We start from the raw sequence: 20893 nt of genomic DNA, 5'->3' as shown, positions 1-20893 counted from the left end.
ACCCATTGATATAAATCAGTCCCCACTGGTAGCTACTGTCTTTAATTCCTTTTTGTGCTGCATAAATAAATACCTGTTCCAACCTGCAATACCGTTTGTGTTCGATTACCCAGTACTCATGTATCGTACGGTCTTCCACCTTGCACATAATATGCGTTATATACCCGACACTACCCAGTGGGCCCCTAATGTTCTTCGCCAATCGGAGACATTTTTTGATCTTCTTGGTCGATTTGTAAACAGTTTTTACGTTGCGTACTCGCATAGGCAAACGAGACCCCTTCGGAATGTCGGGAAAGTATTACATGCTTTGTACATAGCTTTCACTGTGGAGAGCTATTACGCTCGAGAAGAACCATCGGAATTCACAAATATGACTATCATTTCAAGAAGAAAGCCCGAAGTTAAACATGTTGTGGATACCCGTACTGCAGCGGACGACCCTTGCAGTTATCACGAGGAGAACCACAACGGTAATGGCCAAAGAAACGCTCTCAGGCTTGAAGCGATAGTAACATACCCGGAAGCGCAAATACAGAGATATGCAAACAGGGAGAATACGGCGCTGCGGTCGGCAACGTCTATACTGTATAAGACAATAAGTGTTTGGCGCAGTTGTTGGATCGGTTACTGCTACTACAGTGGCAGGTTATCAAATTTTAAGTGAGTTTGAACGTGGTGTTATAGTCGGCACACGAGCTATGGGACACAGCATGTCGGAGGCAGCGATGAAGTGCGGAATTTACCGTACGACCATTTCACGAGTGTGCTGTGAATATCAGGAATCCAGTAAAACATCGAATCTCCGACATCGCTGCTCCCGGAAAAAGATCCTGCAAGAACGGGACCAACGACGACAGAAGCGAATCCTTTAACGTGACAGAAGTGCAACCCTTCCGCAAATTGCTACAGATTTCAGTGCTGGACCATCAACAAGCATCAGCGTGCGAACCATTCAACGAGACGTCCTCGATATGGGTTTTCGGAACCGAAGGCCCACTGGTGTACCCTTGACGACTGCACGACGCAAAGCCTTACGCCTCTCCTGGGCCCGTCAACACCGACATTGGACTGTTGACGATTGGAAACATGTTGCCTGGCCAGACGATTCTCGTTTCAAATTTTTCGAGCGGATGGATGTGTACGGGTATAGAATCCATGGACCCTGCCCCAGGGCACTGTTCAAGCTGATGGAGGCTCCGTAATGGTGTGGGGCGTATGCAGTTGGAGTGATATGGGACCCCTGATGCGTCTAGATGCGACTCCTACAGGTGATACGTACGAAAGCATCATGTCTGATCACTTGCATCCATTCATATCCATTGTGCATTCCGACGTACTTGGGCAATTCCAGCTGGACAATGTGACACCCCACACGTCCAGAATTGCTACAGAGAGGGTCCAGGAACACTCTTCTGAGTTTAAACACTTCCGGTGGCCACCAAACTCTCCATACATGAACGTTAGTGACGATATCTGGGGTGTCTTGCAACGTTCTGGTCAGAAGAGATCTCCAACCCGTCGTACTCTTATGGATTTATGGACAGCCCTGCAGGATTCATGGAGTGAACTCCCTCCAGCACTACTTCAGACAGTAGTCGAGTCCATGCCACGTCGTGTTGCGGCACTTCTCCGTGCTCGCGTGGGCGCTACACGACGTTAGGCAGATGTACCAGTCTCTTTTGCTCTTCAGGGCATAATCTCCGGCAGCGAACTCGACCTCTGTCCGCCACCAGCAATGGAAGCTGAATCTTAGAAGATACCAGCCACTGGTGCTGGCCGAAGGTCAGGAAAGTCGTTTTAAAACCGTCGGCCGAACATCTCGGCACAAAAACCAAAAGGCAATAAGTCAAATAGTGGCCAAGACAGGATCCGCTTGTAGAAAAAGAGAATCGTATCTACACATTTATGGAGAAACATAAACAGGCACATGCAGGTGATGTCTGCGATAACCAACACTTTGCTCTTACAGCGTACAATTTCATTGCATTCTTATGAACTATGTTTTCATTCTACAGGATACATATAAATGGACATCCAGAAATGAACAATCCAGGATACGAAACATTCATCATTCCCCAATTCTTCGAAAAAATATAAAAATGATGTAATGAGAACGACACATAAACGAATCTGAGAATGTGTGCCAACTGCCCAGTGAATGCTCCCCTAGTTAGTGTAAAACTTGTTGCAGCCCTCCGCTCACAAAATAAAAGGTTTTTCCATGTTTACTCTTTTGGCTAACTGCAGAGTATTGCTTCGAAACACGACGTAAATTAAGTTTGTTGAAGGCAAATTATGAATAAATTTGTCACGTTCATGGAATTTTCCGTCGGTACTTGAAGAAATGTAGACATATTAAAAACTGTAATACACAGTAGGTATGTTCCACAATGACATTTATTTTATAATTCGTCGAGAACGGGCTTCATAAAATAAATATTACTGTGGAACCTCAATATCGCGAATTTCAGTTTTTATAGGTGTATGTTACAAGCACCGTTATTGTACATAGAGGAAATGAACGTAATCCTCTGTCTTGAAGTCTATAACATTACTTTCATACTCGGAACTAGGGATTAAGACTGGCAACTGCCCTATGATAAAAAACTTTCTCTCTCCCTGAAGTTGACTATGAAAGTGGCATTCTGAAGCTTGAAACGGGTTGGAGTACAATCTTGTGTTGGTGATTTAAGAGGAACCACATATCTTTACTGTTAGAGATAATTCCATTCGTAGCCAGTGAGTCGTGATTTTGAAATCTGCTTCCGAAACTCATGACACTTGCAAAGATGCGGGACTCGTAGCAGTTTATACGCAGGACTTTACGTGCTTTATTAGTGATGCCGTCTTTTGCTGCGACTGCCTTTTACACAGAGATAAGTAAGTCACTTCCATAAAATAATACCGCTGCTAAATGTACACTCCTGGAAATGGAAAAAAGAACGCATTGACACCGGTGTGTCAGACCCACCATACTTGCTCCGGACACTGCGAGAGGGCTGTACAAGCAATGATCACACGCACGGCACAGCGGACACACCAGGAACCGCGGTGTTGGCCGTCGAATGGCGCTAGCTGCGCACCATTTGTGCACCGCCGCCGTCAGTGTCAGCCAGTTTGCCGTGGCATACGAAGCTCCATCGCAGTTTTTAACACTGGTAGCATGCCGCGACAGCGTGGACGTGAACCGTATGTGCAGTTGACGGACTTTGAGCGAGGGCGTATAGTGGGCATGCGGGAGGCCGGGTGGACGTACCGCCGAATTGCTCAACACGTGGGGCGTGAGGTCTCCACAGTACATCGAAGTTGTCGCCAGTGGTCGGCGGAAGGTGCACGTGCCCGTCGACCTGGGACCGGACCGCAGCGACGCACGGATGCACGCCAAGACCGTAGGATCCTACACAGTGCCGTAGGGGACCGCACCGCCACTTCCCAGCAAATTAGGGACACTGTTGCTCCTGGGGTATCGGCGAGGACCATTCGCAACCGTCTCCATGAAGCTGGGCTACGGTCCCGCACCCCGTTAGGCCGTCTTCCGCTCACGCCCCAACATCGTGCAGCCCGCCTCCAGTGGTGTCGCGACAGGCGTGAATGGAGGGACGTATGGAGACGTGTCGCCTTCAGCGATGAGAGTCGCTTCTGCCTTGGTGCCAATGATGGTCGTATGCGTGTTTGGCGCCGTGCAGGTGAGCGCCACAATCAGGACTGCATACGACCGAGGCACACAGGGCCAACACCCGGCATCATGGTGTGGGGAGCGATCTCCTACACTGGCCGTACACCACTGGTGATCGTCGAGGGGACACTGAATAGTGCACGGTACATCCAAACCGTCATCGAACCCATCGTTCTACCATTCCTAGACCGGCAAGGGAACTTGCTGTTCCAACAGGACAATGCACGTCCGCATGTATCCCGTGCCACCCAACGTGCTCTAGAAGGTGTAAGTCAACTACCCTGGCCAGCAAGATCTCCGGATCTGTCCCCCATTGAGCATGTTTGGGACTGGATGAAGCGTCGTCTCACGCGGTCTGTACGTCCAGCACGAACGCTGGTCCAACTGAGGCGCCAGGTGGAAATGGCATGGCAAGCCGTTCCACAGGACTACATCCAGCATCTCTACGATCGTCTCCATGGGAGAATAGCAGCCTGCATTGCTGCGAAAGGTGGATATACACTGTACTAGTGCCGACATTGTGCATGCTCTGTTGCCTGTGTCTATGTGCCTGTGGTTCTGTCAGTGTGATCATGTGATGTATCTGACCCCAGGAATGTGTCAATAAAGTTTCCCCTTCCTGGGACAATGAATTCACGGTGTTCTTATTTCAATTTCCAGGAGTGTAGATTGTCGGACGTAATTACCAAGAATAGATACAACAATAATCAAATTAGGGACTGTGTATTTTGTCTTGGACTTACACGAAGCGCCACCTGAGGTACAGTCTTTTATGCGTCAAGTGATAGTGATATTTGGGGTGTTTACAGCACATGGGAATCAAGTTCATTTTTGATCATTTTCGACTTATTCCGTTTTTGAGTACTATATATGAAGGTGCGTCCAGAGCGTGAAAGATTCACGTCCAGGTATCGGTGTGTGAGCTCTAATTGAATCGGACTGATGTTAATGTCAGGGTTTTTAGCTCAGGAAAGCTAATAATTACTTTGGAAGTTTCATAAGTGGCAATTAACTAACGAGTTAATAACCGGAATGGGCTGTTGAGCCTAAATATGTGACAACAATAGCTTATGGTACCTTCACAGTTCTTGCATATTTTTCTTTGAATGGAGGTGAGGACACAGCTGCCGAGGAAGTGATGCTTCTGCTGCACCAGCTGACAATAACGTCTGCCATCAAGATGGAGCAGACATCAGATGAAGAAAACGTTCTTGACAGCCTGAGAACTGGAAGAGGAGTACTAGGCAATGGCAGCGCAACTGTGGGCAGGAATGTACTATGAGCAAGACATCCAGCTAAAAGCTCCAACGCTCCATGCCGCAATGCCACAGTCAACTCGAAGAGGAAGAGAGACAAGACATATTTCTTTCCTTCTGGAAATTTAGTGTTTACAATGCGCAAAATGTTTCTCTTCGGGGACGTGTTCAGCCCGGGAGGATTATGAGGTCACGACAGAGAGTTGGTTGCAGATATCCTAAAGGAATTAGCTTCAAGTATTTCTTAAGGATTAAAGTTAGATCTACATATAAAAAACTAATCTTATGCTCAGATTGTTGTACCATCAAAAACAGGAAATCTAAAAAATGTCTTTCACGAAGTTAAGTCAAGATCCAAGCGCCACGTCTCAGACATTGATCACAAATTCTTGGTAAGAGGAAATTCTGATATACCAAACGACAGCGATTTTGGTTTAGTGGAGAAAGCCACTAGGAAAATTTCGCACTTTTAAACACATCTTGATTGGATGGGTATCGTTAGGCAAGCAAATAAAACGTACCCCAGAACTGAGGAGATTCAAATGATATTCTCAGAATTTTTATCCTCCAGAAACTTGGGTAATTCAGTAACACTCAGAAAAAAGGTCGATGGTTATGGTCCCAACTGGCTTACTATGCGATCGTTACGTTATGAAACAGAATCTCCTTTCACCCTGATGTTCAAGCACAGTCCGAACCCTGATATGCAATTTGACAAAGCGGACTTAAGACAGAAGGTCGGCTATTCCACGACATACATTTTTAACATCCAGCATGGCCCTCTTAATACCAAACGTCGACCAGTAACAAAAGTGAAGAAAAAGGACACGGGGGATTTACTGCTATATATTCCGTATGTGCGTCACCATTTTGTCAAGAACTTACCATGTGACATTAACACAAGCGCTTCCTCAGTTTTTCCGCAGCAGAAATGTGAAAGTGGATACATTTTCCTTGGAATCTATCCTGAGTGGAAATATTTGTTAGAACCAGACGCAAGGAATAAAATTATAAGTATATATTAAGGAAATGTATTTTCTGTACTGTTTTCTTAATAAAATTTGAAGTCTAGAATAAATAGGAAGATACAAGTACGATACATCCAAAATTTTACTTTTCTATTCACGGGAGCGTCTAATAGCACTTAAATTTGCCCTTATTCATTATGAGAACTCGTTATAAAAATATTTTCTACAATTAAAAAATTTTAAATGTCATAAAATTTTTGCTTTAGTTAACTATTCAGCAAAAACTTTTTTTTCTATTTTCCTCAAAACTTTCTTGTTATGATTTGATTCCCTTTTGCACTGATCTTCTCATTATGCTATACTCTGTAGGATAAATACCGGTAGCTAAGCATTCTGGACGTGTTTTCTAAGAAATATTAAATATTATTCTGGTTTTGGTTTGGTGTACTAAGTCCATTTTATTAGGCAGATCATAAAGTCTAGTTCATTTCTTATAAAAAAAATTTATTGAAGACTGGGAAATTTTTAACAATTATGTGAAGCCAAAATAAATTTATTGCGTTTTGTTATATTTTTTACACCGGAAAATACCCTAAATTGTGAAAGTATAATATTGTGTAAACTAATTACTGTTGACGTGAGCTTTTCGCTACGGTGGCTCATTTTGTATGATTTTATACTGCGGCCAAATCCTAATTATTTCACGTATTTTCGATTTTGTTAAACACTGTCGTGAGACAAACTGTTACTAGCGAGATCATCATAACTAGCTTGTACATCATCAAACATTCTTTAGTTAGCGCAACAGTCTACGGTGTCAAACCTTACATAAACATAAATAACAGTTTTAATAATAATTAAAGTAACTAAAAATTGTTAATAAGAGTTTTTCTAACGTTATACTTTAGATCGCTACTAAATCACCAGGAAAATAAGCCTTTAATATGTTTATATGTTTTTGGCGAATCTTAAAATTTTGTGACATCAGGCGCGCGTCCTAGCAAAATACGCTATTCCGATCGTTGAACTATTCACACACAACGCGAGTGAGAAAGCTTTACCATATTAACCGGCTACATTACACAGCTTTGCTATCACAGAAAAGCATGACTTGAATGCGTTAAGAGTTTGTCTCTGCTTTATATTAGAGGCTTAACAATTTGTTCCTGCTGCGGATGACCTCATTGTAGGAGCACGCGGCTGTTGCCTGACAACGGCCGTTCAATAGAAGTTCGCCGCTCTAACCGTCTTGAATTATTTGGATACGTTTTCGTCGAGTTCGAGAGTGCGTCGAGTTGAACTCGGTCCACTAGCCAGTTCGAATCGAGTGGCATGTTGTGAGTGAGTAAATATTTCTGCATTATTCATATCCATGTCTTAGCGAAACTTTTTTTTTTGTAGTCATAACGTACACTTCTGAATGGTTTGATGCGCCCGCCACGAATTCGTTTCCTGTGTGAACCTTTTCGTCTCAGAGTAGCAGCTGCGACTTACGTCCTCAATTATTTGCTGAAGGTACTCCTGTCTCTGTGTTTCTTTAGTTTTTACCCTCTACAGCTTTTCTTGTACCACGGCGGTTATTCCCCCATGTCTTAACAGATTTATTATCATCCTCTCCCTTCTTCTTGTCAGTGTTTTCCATGTTTCCACTCCTCACCGATTCTGCGGAGAATCTACTCATTTTTTATCTTATCAGTTCATCTCATTTTCAACATTCTGCTGTAGCACCGCATCTCATATGCTTACATTTTCTCTTGTTCCGGTTTTCCCACAGTCCATGTTTCAGTACCATGCAATGTTGTGCTCCAAGCGTACATTCTCGGAAATTTCTTCTTCAAATGAAGGCCTATGTTTGATACTAGTAGACTTTTCTTGGCCAGGAACCCCCTTTTCGCCAGTGCTAGCCTGCTTTTTACGTCCTCCTCGCTCTGTCCGTTACCGTGGGTTGTTTTGCTTCCTAGGATGCAGAATTCCTTAACTTCGTCTACTTCGTGATCTCCAGGTCTGAGATTAAGTTTCCCACTGTTCTCATTTCTGTTCCTTCTCATTACGTTCGTCTTTCTTCGATTTACTCTCCGTCCATATTGTGTACTCTTTAGACAGTTCGTTCCATTCAGCAGACCATAATTCTCCTGTTCTTTCACCGACGATAGCAATGTCATCAGCGAATCTTATGACTTATATCTTTTGCCGGCCGAAGTGGCCGTGCGGTTAAAGGCGCTGCAGTCTGGAACCGCAAGACCGCTACGGTCGCAGGTTCGAATCCTGCCTCGGGCATGGATGTTTGTGATGTCCTTAGGTTAGTTAGGTTTAACTAGTTCTAAGTTCTAGGGGACTAATGACCTCAGCAGTTGAGTCCCATAGTGCTCAGAGCCACTTACATCTTTTCACCTTGAATTTTAATCCCACTCTTGGATTTTTCTTTCATTTCCGTCATTGCTTCTTCGACATATAGATAGAACAGAAGGGGCTAGAAACTACATCCTTGTCTTATACCATTTTTAATCTCAGCATTTCGTTCTTCATCTGCTACTCTTATTGTTCCCTGTTGGTTCTTGTATGTATTGTATATCACCCGTCTTTCCCTATGGCTTACCCCTAATTTTCTCAGAATTTCGAACATCTTGCACCATTTTACATAGTCGAACAATTTTTCCGGGCCAACAAATCCTAAGAACGTATCTTCATTTTTCTTCAGTCATGCTTCCATTTTCAACCGCAACGTCAGAACAGCCTCTCTAGTGCCTTTACCTTTCCTAAAGACAAACTCACCGTCATTTAACACATCCAAAATTTTCTTTTCCATTCTTCTGTAAATTATTCTTGTCATCAACTTGGATTCACGAGCTGTTAAGCTGATTGCGCGATAATTCTCGCACATGTCGGCTCTTTCTATATTAGGAATTGGGTCAACGATGTTTTTCGGAAAGTCTGATGGTATATCGCCAGTCTCATACATTCTACCGACCAAGGTGAATAGTTGTTTTGTTGCCACATCCCCCCAATGATTTTATAAATTCCGATTGAATGTTATCCATCCCTTATCCTTATTTGCTCTCAAGTCACCCAATGGTCTTTTAATTTCTGATTCTAATACTAGATATCCTATCTCTTCTACATCTACTACTGTTTCTTCTATCACGTTATCAGACAAGTTCTCCCTCTTGTAGAGGTCTTCAGTATATTCTTTCCACCTACTCACTCCCTCTTCTGCATTTAATAGCGGAATTCTCGTTGCACTCTTAATGTTACCGCACTTGCTTTTAATTTCACCGAAAGTTGTTTCAACCTTTCTATATGCTGTTACTATGTTATTAAATTAATGTTTGCACCCTGTCAGCAGCCCACCATCCATGGGAAGCGTGGGAACTTTGAACCAGGGCTCCAGTCATTCGTGAATCCCAGTACAGCATACCAAACAGTTACCGGCTGCAACTATTGGACACTCTCTAGCAGAAGAATGAGGCGAAACCTACCAGGTTGTCAACCAGCTGGAGTGCTCGCAGCAAATCACTTTCACCTGATGAGGTACAATTGATGTTGTCATATCCCTTCAACGCTGGAACAACGGAACGAGAATGTGCCTGAGGAGCGTAAGTTAAAATCAGGAAGCTCTGAGGAAAGAGAGGACTCCCGAATTATCTGTAGCAGTACCTTATTCAATTACCAGTGTGCCTAGATCCGAAGCAAGTACTGATTCTGGAAAAGTTTTCCACAAGCACGAGAACAGTCACGGAACCATTTACGAAGGGCTTTGCGATACTGGCCGTCAGCTTTGACCAGTGATTTTATGTCACTTCTTGTGCGTACTTTGCTTTAATTTCTTCATAGCGATAGTCATGGTTTTTTTTAACGGCTGCTGGCTGTAAAAAGAAGATACTGTCTGCTCAGTCTCGGCGAGAACTTAATATTTCGTCGATTTATCATTATTTTTTATAAGACAAACGATTTTTTAATGCGTTCTGTGTATTGCGGTCTTCATTACAAGTGTACAGTTTTTTTTAGGGTTCCTTTTTTCAGTCGGTTCTAGGCGCTTGAGTCTGGAACCGCGTGACTGCTACGGTCGCAAGTTCGAATCCTGCCTCGGGCATGGATGTGTGTGATGTCCTTAGGTCAATTGGGTTTAAGTAGTTCTAAGTTCTAGGGGACTGATGACCTCAGAAGTTGAGTCCCATAGTCCTCAGAGCCATTTGAACCATTTCTCAGTCGGTGAAAACGGAATCCTTACAAGATCATTTTATTGTCTGTCTATCTGTCTGTCCATCTGTTAAGATCCCTTCTTCTCAGCAACGGCTAAAGGCATCATGCTGGAATTTACGTCAAATACTACGGTCTACGATCCCTTGGCGGTTTACAAAAGTTAAGCTTCTAAGTCAATGCAATGATATGACCATCTATACCACGTGTTTAGATACTCGCAAACTCATTCATTAAAACTTGTAGATGAACTAGCTGTATACTAATTATGTTTGAACTGAACCCTCAGATCGCGAGTCCTACTCTTAACATGTCCGATTTTTTTTTTGTTGAAACTCTTGACGTATACATACATACGTACATATATTGAAAGGAGTCTAATGGGGTACACTTACATGTGGCACCCGAATATGATAATATTGCTAATGTAAACTAAAATGAAACCGTTATATTATAAATGATGTATATCTCTGATAGGCTTTATAAAGCAGATCGCCAAATGTGTACGACCGCAGAGCCAAAGATACTGTTTCTGGTCTGCGACTGCAGTGTTAGAGTAAGAAAGCGCTTGGCGCACAGCAGTGGCTAGCTGTCTGTGAGCGAAAGAGAATGGAGCAGGCTGTATTTGTGGTGTGATCTGTGAAGCCATTAGGTGTTAGATCATAATGTAGGAATTACGAGTACATGTATTGTTGGAGGTATGAATGTGGAAGCTGAAGTTTTCTCGCAAGCAAGGTGAAGATGTCAAAAATTTATGACTCACGTTTTACCAGCGCATTAGTGTAGATGAGTTGGCTGATAATTCTCAATTGCTGAGTATCCCCAGAATGTATGTAAACATTTGATGTAAAAGCTAGTTAGATGTTTCCTTTTTGTGAGGTTCCTTAGATTTGTTAACACAGCTATACGTAATTTAATGATTTGTCTTTATGACTCAATTACCAAAAAGGATGTAATTTTTCTGAATAATGTAATTTCAATTGTCGGATGTTTTGAAAAGCCAAACTTAATTTCGAATACAGTTTCACTATTGAAAAAAATCATTATAAGTAATTCATCTCAATCAGAACCTCCTCCCTGGCCAGGTCATACGTTTTTCAAAGACACTAAATAATTCTTAAATGTTTTCATTTATCAGCCGAAAGAATTTCATGCACATTTCAAAGTATTACGGCCAGCATCGCACCCCGCTGAGCTGTAGCTAGTATATTTTATTCTTCTTCATGAGAGATCATAATATATCGCGATCCTCCGTTGCTGCTTTAGAGATAAGACAATTGTGTTTATTTGTTATGTGCACAGGGCCCAAAGTTATCAGTTTTTAACAGGACCAGTGGATTCAGTGCTTAAGGGGCTGAATGTATTTTTCATTGACTGTATTTCTGTATTACGAAGAAGAGATATTTTAAAGAACGTTAGTAAGTAAAATCAGTTGCTCAAACTCTTCATTCATTTATTTAAAAATTATATAAAGAACGTTACAATACTGATTAGCTAAAACATTACGACCATATGCTTAACTGCCTGTACGTCCGTCTTTGGAACTCACTGAAGCAGCGGTAATGTGTGGCACAGACTGTATAACTCCTTGATAGGTGTCTGCAGATATGGCACCAGATGTCAGCCTCAACGGTCATACAAATCCCTTAAATTATGGGCCGCTGGTTTGTGGACGTGGAGCTGGCGCGCTATACCGTCCATGCTTTCATCTGCTTCAGATCAGGCCAATTTGTTGGCCAAGACATCAGCATGATTGATGCTCCTCGAACCGCTACAGCAAAATTTTGGCTTTGTGGCACATGCAGTTGTCATGCTAGAAGGTGCTATCGCCGCCGGGGAAGTCGTCAAATATGGAAGGAGGCAGGTGAGCCGCAATAATTTTCGCCAAGTCCAAAACTGTCATGGTGCCTTTGAATACCTTGGAAGTAAACGTGGTGGCAAGTCATAATGGTGATGGGGAATTGGGAGGAGAGAGAGAGAGAGAGCAACAAACGGTCAACACCCGCATTCTTTCCCCTCCCCTACAGTACGGAACGCTGTATCGCCTCCTCACTCTGCATTGTAGACAGTAAAACTGCTTGGTAAACAAATCTTGAGAATAGGATAAACCACTGGGCGGCCAAGGCCGGCCAAGACCAGAAAGAAGCTGGTCAGTCATAAGACCACTTCCAGTCGAAGTGGTACTTCCCGCCGGCCGCTGTGGCCGAGCGGGTATAGGCGCTCACTCACCAACCGCGCGACTACTATGGTCGCAGGTTCGAATCCTGCCTCGGGCATGGATGTGTGTGATATCCTTAGGTGAGTTAGGTTGAAACGTCCCCTTTGAACAATTATACAAGACTGTGCTTAAAGTGACACACAATATTTTGTTAGCGCAACGCAATCTGACTTTCAATAATCCCTACAAAAGAATGGGCCCTGACTAACATTAAACTATACCTTTCACAAATCACTTACCTCACAAAAATCTTCGCTACTCAAGCTACTGCAATACAGCGAGCGCCACTACTGCTAGATAAATAAAAGATTCAAACTACTGAAGGCACTAACTACTGATAGGGATAGTTAGCAAATGAAAGATATTAATAGAGAACAAACAATGTATTTACCTTGATATCATCATATATAAATATAGCAGTTCATGACAAATTTCAAAACTCCGCCATCTCTCTCCCCACATCCACCACTGCTGGCGGCTCACCTCCAACTGCGCAACGCTACGCGCTGTTCACAGCCAGCTGCCTAACACTACAATGGCGAGTATTACAACAATGCAAAGCAGCCACAGACTGCACACAGCACAGCCAGTGATTTTCATACAGAGGTGGCGTTACCAATAAAAAACCTAAACAGCCTACTTACATAGAGAAAACATAAACAGCCTACTTACATATAGAAAACATAAACAGCCTACTTACAAGGTTTAATTAGTTCTAAGTTCTAGGGGACTGATTACCTCAGATATTAAGTCCCATAGTACTCAGAGCCATTTGGTACTTCCCCACTGGGGGTGGTATGCACCGAAATCCCCAATCAGGAGATAATGGTGAAAGGGGGCGGAGAGTGAGTCGCTCGATTGTAGGTGTCATCTCAAGACAGGTAAATGCACTGCCTGGAGATAAATAAACGTTATAAGTGGTGATCGCTGGCGTCATTAACACTCGCACTGCTATGGCTTCCAGTGTGCTATAGAGGAGAATGCACTCATTGATGACGTTCTTGCGAAGCAATCTACAGAGCCTCCAAATGCTCTCTCTCCATCAGTACGGTTTCGAAAGAATGCGCGGTAACTTCGAGGAGTCAGGTTGGTATCCCACCATTATCTGGGGTGTCTCCAGATACGTCTTAGGGTCATTAGTGCTCAATTCGAAATAGGTCTCTTCACTGAATGCAATCCTTCTCCAGTTAATGAATTCCAGGCCGAAGACGTATATCGAGATGCCCCAAACAGCGGTGTGATACTAACCTGACTGCCGCCCACCATACAACCGACAATCTACATCTACATCTACATGATTACTCTGCAATTCACATTTAAGTGCTTGGCAGAGGGTTCATCGAACCACAATCATACTATCTCTCTACCATTCCACTCCCGGACAGCGCGCGGGAAAAACGAACACCTAAACCTTTCTGTTCGAGCTCTGATTTCTCTTATTTTATTTTGATGATCATTCCTACCTATGTAGGTTGGGCTCAACAAAATATTTTCACATTCGGAAGAGAAAGTTGGTGACTGAAATTTCGCAAATAGATCTCGCCGCGACGAAAAACGTCTTTGCTTTAATGACTTCCATCCCAACTCGCGCATCATATCTGCCACACTCTCTCCCCTATTACGTGATAATACAAAACGAGCTGCCCTTTTTTTGCAGCCTTTCGATGTCCTCCGTCAATCCCACCTGGTAAGGATCCCACATCGCGCAGCAATATTCTAACAGAGGACGAACGAGTATAATGTAAGCTGTCTCTTTAGTGGACTTGTTGCACCTTCTAAGTGTCCTGCCAATGAAACGCAACCTTTCGCTCGCCTTCCCCACAATATTATCTATGTGGTCTTTCTAACTGAAGTTGTTCCTAATTTTAACACCCAGGTACTTAGTTGAATTGACAGCCTTGAGAATTGTACTATTTATCGAGTAATCGAATTCCAACGGATTTCTTTTGGAGCTCATGTGGATCACCCCACACTTTTCGTTATTTAGCGTCAACTGCCACCTGCCACACCATACAGCAATCTTTTCTAAATCGCTTTGCAACTGATACTGGTCTTCGGATGACCTTACTAGACGGTAAATTACAGCATCATCTGCGAACTACCTAAGAGAACTGCTCAGATTGTCACCCAGGTCATTTATATATATCAGGAACAGCAGAGGTCCGGACGCTTCCCTGGGGAACATCTGATATCACTTCAGTTTTACTCGATGATTTGCCGTCTATTACTACGAACTGCGACCTTCCTGACAGGAAACCACGAATCCAGTCACACAACTGAGAAGATACCCCATAGGCCCGCAGCTTAATTAGAAGTCGCTTGTGAGAAACGGTGTCAAAAGCTTTCCGGAAATCTAGAAATACGGAATCAACTTGAGATCCCCTGTCGAAAGCGGCCAATCAGGGGTGATCGTCTGTGATACCATTTCTTTTAATAGTAACACCCATTTGCTTGTCATCCGCTGCACCCACACAGCACAGCGGTACGTTTACAGCCATGCTTGTTGCCCTCCATGGCAAGCCATTCTGGGTTTACATTTCGGCACGGCGAGAGTATCTACTGGTTGTCTTCGTGGTTGCCAAACCCTACCTGGATCTCTCCCCTATTGAGAATTTGTGGAGCATCATGGACCAGGCCCCCAACCAGCTCGGAATTTTAACTATCTAACGATCCGAATAACTGCCTGCACAAGGGCCAGAGGTGGACCTACGCATTATTGACTAGCAAAATTTGTGAAGATCTTTCTCTCGAATAAATCATCAAATTTTTCTGTAATTGCAGTCATTTGTTTAGCCGTACATGTACATCACATCTACCGTCCTATTGAGATACTTCCTTCCCGGTACGTCGTTTTTCTTTTCTTTTCTGTTTTGTCTCAGAGTGTATTACTCCCCGTGTGGTGTTTTCTATTTCTCCTTGGTCAGAATCCCATTCATATAGCTCATTGTCAGATGAAATTCCACCACTGCACATTATTAATTATGCATACAGTAATGTTAAGCCACTTTATCTTCCAGTAGTAGATTAAATTGTTTGCTTTTAAAGATCAGATAATCCTCTGTATTGCGCGATAGCACCATAATTATCCCTTGGGAACGGCTACCTTATTTTAAAAGCAGCAACAATTACGGCTCCTTGCACTTCCGAGAGCTAACTGATTGATTTTATTCAGTACTACATTTTCTTGTCGAGTGTGTCTGTAGCGTGGAAGTGCTGTTTGGAATGTAAATGTGAATGCAATTTATTTTCAGGTTATTCTTGTTCTTGGCTTTTCTTTTGCGGGAAATCGGTGTGCTAAGGGTACAATCATTAAGGAACCGTAGTAAAACAGTTTTAGAATTTAGTATGGGAAAAATTTGATTGGTTGATGACCTCAAATTGCACAAATTTCATTTCAGTAATTACTTCGTAATACTTCTAGCGCAGTGAGCACGGATACGAACTATTTCACATCGTTTAAAAGATATAATCTGTTTGTTGCGCTACATGGTTCGCCTGAGTTAATCTGAAATTCCCGAAAGTTTCGGCCCACTTATTTTAGCAGTTAATATGCCAAGTGAAATGCAGCTCTATTCGCAATGACACACGTTCAAATTAGAGTAAGGAACTTACTCAAGAAGCACCAAAAGCAATACTTCATCCGTTAAATTAAGTGCCTTCTGAGAAATCCAATGTTATTAGAAATTTTAATTTTGACAGTGTCATTTCATTAGGCACTCTTATTGTACTCGTCCTGCTATCGTCTCTACGCTAGAGCTAGAGTAAATAAAGTACTGATGCAGAGCTGACATTTTCAATTATATCAATTTATTCTACCAAATTTCAATATCAGAAAATAGTCTATTGCCACAGTCAGTTTCCCGTCTTACTGTGAACAGTGCTTTAGTAAGCGGTATTTGAGCTGCAGATAAGTATCGTTACTACAACATACGTTGGCTATTCATATGTGGAATGGATCAGGTTCAATATAAACTATTCAACAAGGGTTCGCTCGTGATACTTCCTAGACGTATAGAAACCTGTTTCCGGAATGTTGAGAAAAAACGTCTTCGGCAATACCACCTGTCAACGTTTAAATAGACCTGACGTCGTTGAAAAACGAATTTGGTGATTATCAAACAGGTTTTAGACTAAATAGACCTTACACACAACAAATTTTAGTTCTGAAACTAATTCTCAGGTAGCAAAAAATTTATAACAAGAAAGAACTTGGTACCTTCGTAGATCTAAAAAAAAGTCATGACTCAGTCAAACATACGTTCCTCTTCCATGGTTTGAAAGAACGTTACTAAAATTATTGTTGGGGATACTACACTGTACAAAGTTAAAGGCATAATTAAGGGGAGAAATAACGAAATTTTAAATTAAAACAGAGGCGCAGGAGCGAGGCAGTATCAGGGACTCTCTCCATCACTTTTCAGCTCTATCTTAGAAAAGTAATCTAAAAGTGGCGAAAATGAAAACTGGCGCCTAAAATTGAAGAAAAAAATAATTTTGGTAGAAACAATTCTAGGATAGACTGCTTAGCTTTTGGAGATAGGGACTCTATGTGCGGACATTCAAACAGCATGAAAACCAATATAAATTCCTTAAAACAAAGCAACAACACAGACAGGAAGAATCGAAATATCATTTTAAAAAAGAAAATACATATCTAGCAACCCGGCACCGAAAATTCTAGAAACTAAATACGAGAAAATCTATAGTTCTTCCGTTCAAATACCAGGCGAAACCATTTAGGAAACTGGTCTGGAAATGAGTGATTACGAAATTCTTTATCACAAAATGGAAGCAGCTTTCAGGCTTGCTAAAGATGTCTATAACAAAATAAGCATCTCAAAATACACAAAACGGGGACACTAAAATAGACTCATGAAACCAGACTGACTTTATAAGGCGCAAAGACTCCGTTTTAAAGCGAAAGAGAGATTTAAATAATCAATAAGAGAGAACGTAAAGTAATCAGAAATATTTTATGTCCAAATTATACTGAAGAAGCAACATGACTAAGACAAGATGAAGAAATTGAAAAGTATGTTAACATATTCTCAGGTGCGTAAAAACGTATGCTAAAATTCTATGGGCATAGTACAAACCAAACCAGTTAGATAGGTTGTGCGAAACCCGTAGTGAAGCTAAAACTGAAACAATAATTTGAATCGGCGCAGTAAAAGAATGACTGAAGGGAGCAGACATAATACAACACGATGTATCAGACAAAAAAAATGTAGGGAGAAAATTCATGATTGCACAGTTGGCCTGAAGAAAAAATCCGAAACGACCTAACAACTTGGTCTGGCGATCCGAAATGAGAAAATTAGTTGTGAAATTTTGAAAGTAATGCAAGTAAAAATATAAACACTTCTACTCGAAAGCGTGATGAATATGATGAATATCTTTATTCTTCATGTGTATAATTTTATTTCTCAACATAGTAAACTCTACCGACAAACACATTTTTCCCAACGAGAGACCACTTTGTTAATACAGTCACTGTAGAATGTTTGACTTTCTTGATGGATCCACAACCTCACCTCTGCCTGCGTCGCTTCATGACTCACAGTGAAGTCCTAGAAGGTGTTCCTTAAGTTTTTAAAACAGCCAAAAATCGGATGGGGCCAAATCGGGACTGTCTGAAGGATGACCGATGGCAGTCAACTCAAGGTGTCGGATTGTTGCAGACGTCGCAGCGCTCGTGTGTGGTCTGCCATTGTTATACTGAAGGAGAGGGTGCTCCATGTGTGGACGAATTCTTCAAATTCGAAATTCGATTTCAGCACTCCGTTTCTCAAGCACCGTCATAGTTATGATAAACGCAGCTATGTTACACGCTACAATTCGGAGCCGTCTAGCGCCAGAGGGGTGGATATTGTAGGCATGAAGAATAAACATTTAGAATGTTATTAAGATATGCTTTATGTTAAAAGCCTTAAGACTTTTCGCATAAAAAATTCGGAGGCATTACTTTTCAGCACACCCTCGTACAATGTTTTTTGGATGGGCATGACCCTACTCCGCCTTTTGGATCCGCGCTTATACAGAGTTGCACGCAATCTTGAGGGCACTGCAGCTGACTTGCGTATCCGTGCAGAGAAATTCTTCTACAGCCCCGATACCCTGAAGGCGTCCCTGGACGAGGACGAGGAGCTAGTGACGTCACCATGTGGAATTCCACACCCCACTACATTGCGAAGAGTGAGAGGAAGAATCTGTTATGGTAGATTGTTGTTTCGTGGAGAGGAACGTGGTCAATAAGATGCAGCATCGCTTTTGCGTCAGCGGCAGCTCTCAGGAGACGCCATATTGTATTATGTCAAACACAGCAGAACTCAATATTTGGTGGTTTTAATGTTATAGCGTATGTGGAATGAGAATAAGGTGTTTCAAAGCACCAGCACATTGAGGACCTGTCGAACTCGTTTTAGGTACGATATCTTTACAACAAAAGATATGTTTCGTGCTCTGAAAGTAAACCGCTTCACTGCTATCCCAGAATGATGGTTTATCAAAACTTGTCGTTTTTGGTGCAATTTGTCATAATTAAATATAAAATAATGATATCTGTAGTTAAAACCTTTAGACAATGCATACCACACAACCTAGGCGCTGCTGTCAGATTAAAGCCGTAGAGTGATCGATGGTGTCGTAAGTATAAGGAGAAAGGTAGGAGGTTCGTGTCTAGCTATTTCCAAACGTTTTTTAACGTTCCTCTATCTAAAAGGTTTGGGACTTCCATATTAATCTAAGTACTATCTGTAGTAGTTGTGGTATTAATTATAAATAGCGTATTTGCTGCAAATTCTTGTTGCATAGTCCAACGACTGCAATGTCTCCCCAGTGACAAAAAATCTTAACGAGACTGCTAGTCACTGTCAGAAAGTAAACACAACTTACACGATGTAAGTTCTCGGTATCACGAAACTTAGTGTTGCAGATAAAACTGATAAACTGCCGGGACGAATTGCTGCGTGAAACGGAGGAAAAAAAGCCCCTAAGAACATGTGTTCGGAAATGAATCGTTGCCACGGTAGGTGGCGCTGACGAATGACAGTTCCTGTGACCAAGTGCCGTGTGTTCCCTGTGTACTGCAGGCTGTGTGGCTGACGCAGCGTACTTTAAGCAGCAGGATGGTCCGGTATTCATGTCGACAATAAGCTGAGATGGAGTTTGTATGCCGCCAAGCAGATGGTAATAGTCGAGAGGCAGCACGGATATACCAAAATACGTATCCTCAGAGAAGCCAACAACACCACACAACATTCAAAGTCCTTTTTGGGTGCTTGTGTGATAATCGGTCCTTCCAGATAGACGAAAGTGCACGCAGGCATCGAACTGTGCGTATACCATATTTTGAGGACCGGGTTCTACAGGATATTGAGGTGAACCCCAGTACAAGCTCCAGGCAAGTGGCCCGCCAACATGGTCTACTCCAAAGTATGATTACGTGATTTTGGATGACAATCGCTACTATCCCTTTCACCTGAAATCTCATGGAGACCACTATGAACATCTGTTGTGACGTGGATACGATGCAGCTCTGTACTGCGTTCCGGGACGATTTGTTGTCGTTGCAAGCACACCGACATTTCCGGGCACATGTTCACGGGACATTCTTCTCCTCCATATCCAGTCAGAAATCCGTTCCTGCAGTTTGTGGTTTTTATTAGTTTTCATGTCATGTATACGCACCTCTAGGTTTTATGGACTGCCTCATGTTTATATCTTATCAGTAAATATCTTTTTCAGTGATGTTTTTTCGAAAAAATCTGTTCTTCCATTCGAAAGAAAATACGGAACGAATCTCGATATTTGAACCTACGTTCAAAGTACTTACTTCAGAGAAATGTTAGTCACTACAACGTAGAGAATATGGATATTATGCGTGCACAAATTGACGTTGAACACTACTAATTAACTATACTCAATTTAAAAAGGAAAATCTGTTGGAGTTTCAACTGAGTTAACGAATAACTTCTGTTAATATGTATCTTAGATCGTTGTGCAGTATATATAATGTTCCTTTAGCAGCAATTCGCTGTTGAAGCCATCGACGAGTCCAGAATCTTCTTCGTGATTTTCTCCACCCTTCTTAGCGCAACTATTTTACACGCATGCACTTTTGTCAACAAAGTGTGTGATTAATGCGCCAGAGGCAGTCGACAGCTGCCGTTGGAGAGAGCTGCGGCCGCAAATCACTATGAAAGGTAAGTTCTGGGACATATAGCAGGTCGTTTCAGAGCGCGTAGCAAGCGCAATAGGCACCACGTCTGGCGTGCTTTGTGATGAGAAACACGTCTCATGTGAGTACGGCTGTGCCCTCCAATCTATTACACGAATGTACTCACAAGACAAATATATGAAAAGTATCCAAGACTCCGTCCTTCGCCTGCAAAGGATGGGGAAGGAGTTATTCTGCTCGTTACCAGGGTGCCAATGCATAAGTCAGGGAAACGAATTGACAGATGTGACAGCCAGGAATCGCGCATTCAAACTCAGGTAGTTCAATGTGCTATCTCCTTACATGCACTATCCTCCCTATTCAGGTACAAGTTCGTGTGGTAGTGGGAAGAAGAGT

At 42.4% G+C, this 20893-nt stretch overlaps 1 protein-coding gene across 1 annotated transcript in view; it reads right to left on the bottom strand.

The window, feature by feature from the left end:
* The window catches only part of LOC124616336 (integrin alpha-9-like), a 180685-nt gene that overhangs the window by 19232 nt on the left and 140560 nt on the right, over positions 1 to 20893 (bottom strand). The gene's annotated exons all lie outside the window — the stretch shown is intronic.

Source organism: Schistocerca americana, chromosome 5 (genome assembly GCF_021461395.2).
Source record: "Schistocerca americana isolate TAMUIC-IGC-003095 chromosome 5, iqSchAmer2.1, whole genome shotgun sequence".
NCBI lineage: Eukaryota > Metazoa > Arthropoda > Insecta > Orthoptera > Acrididae > Schistocerca > Schistocerca americana.
This window is presented reverse-complemented; position numbering and strand designations above follow the sequence as displayed.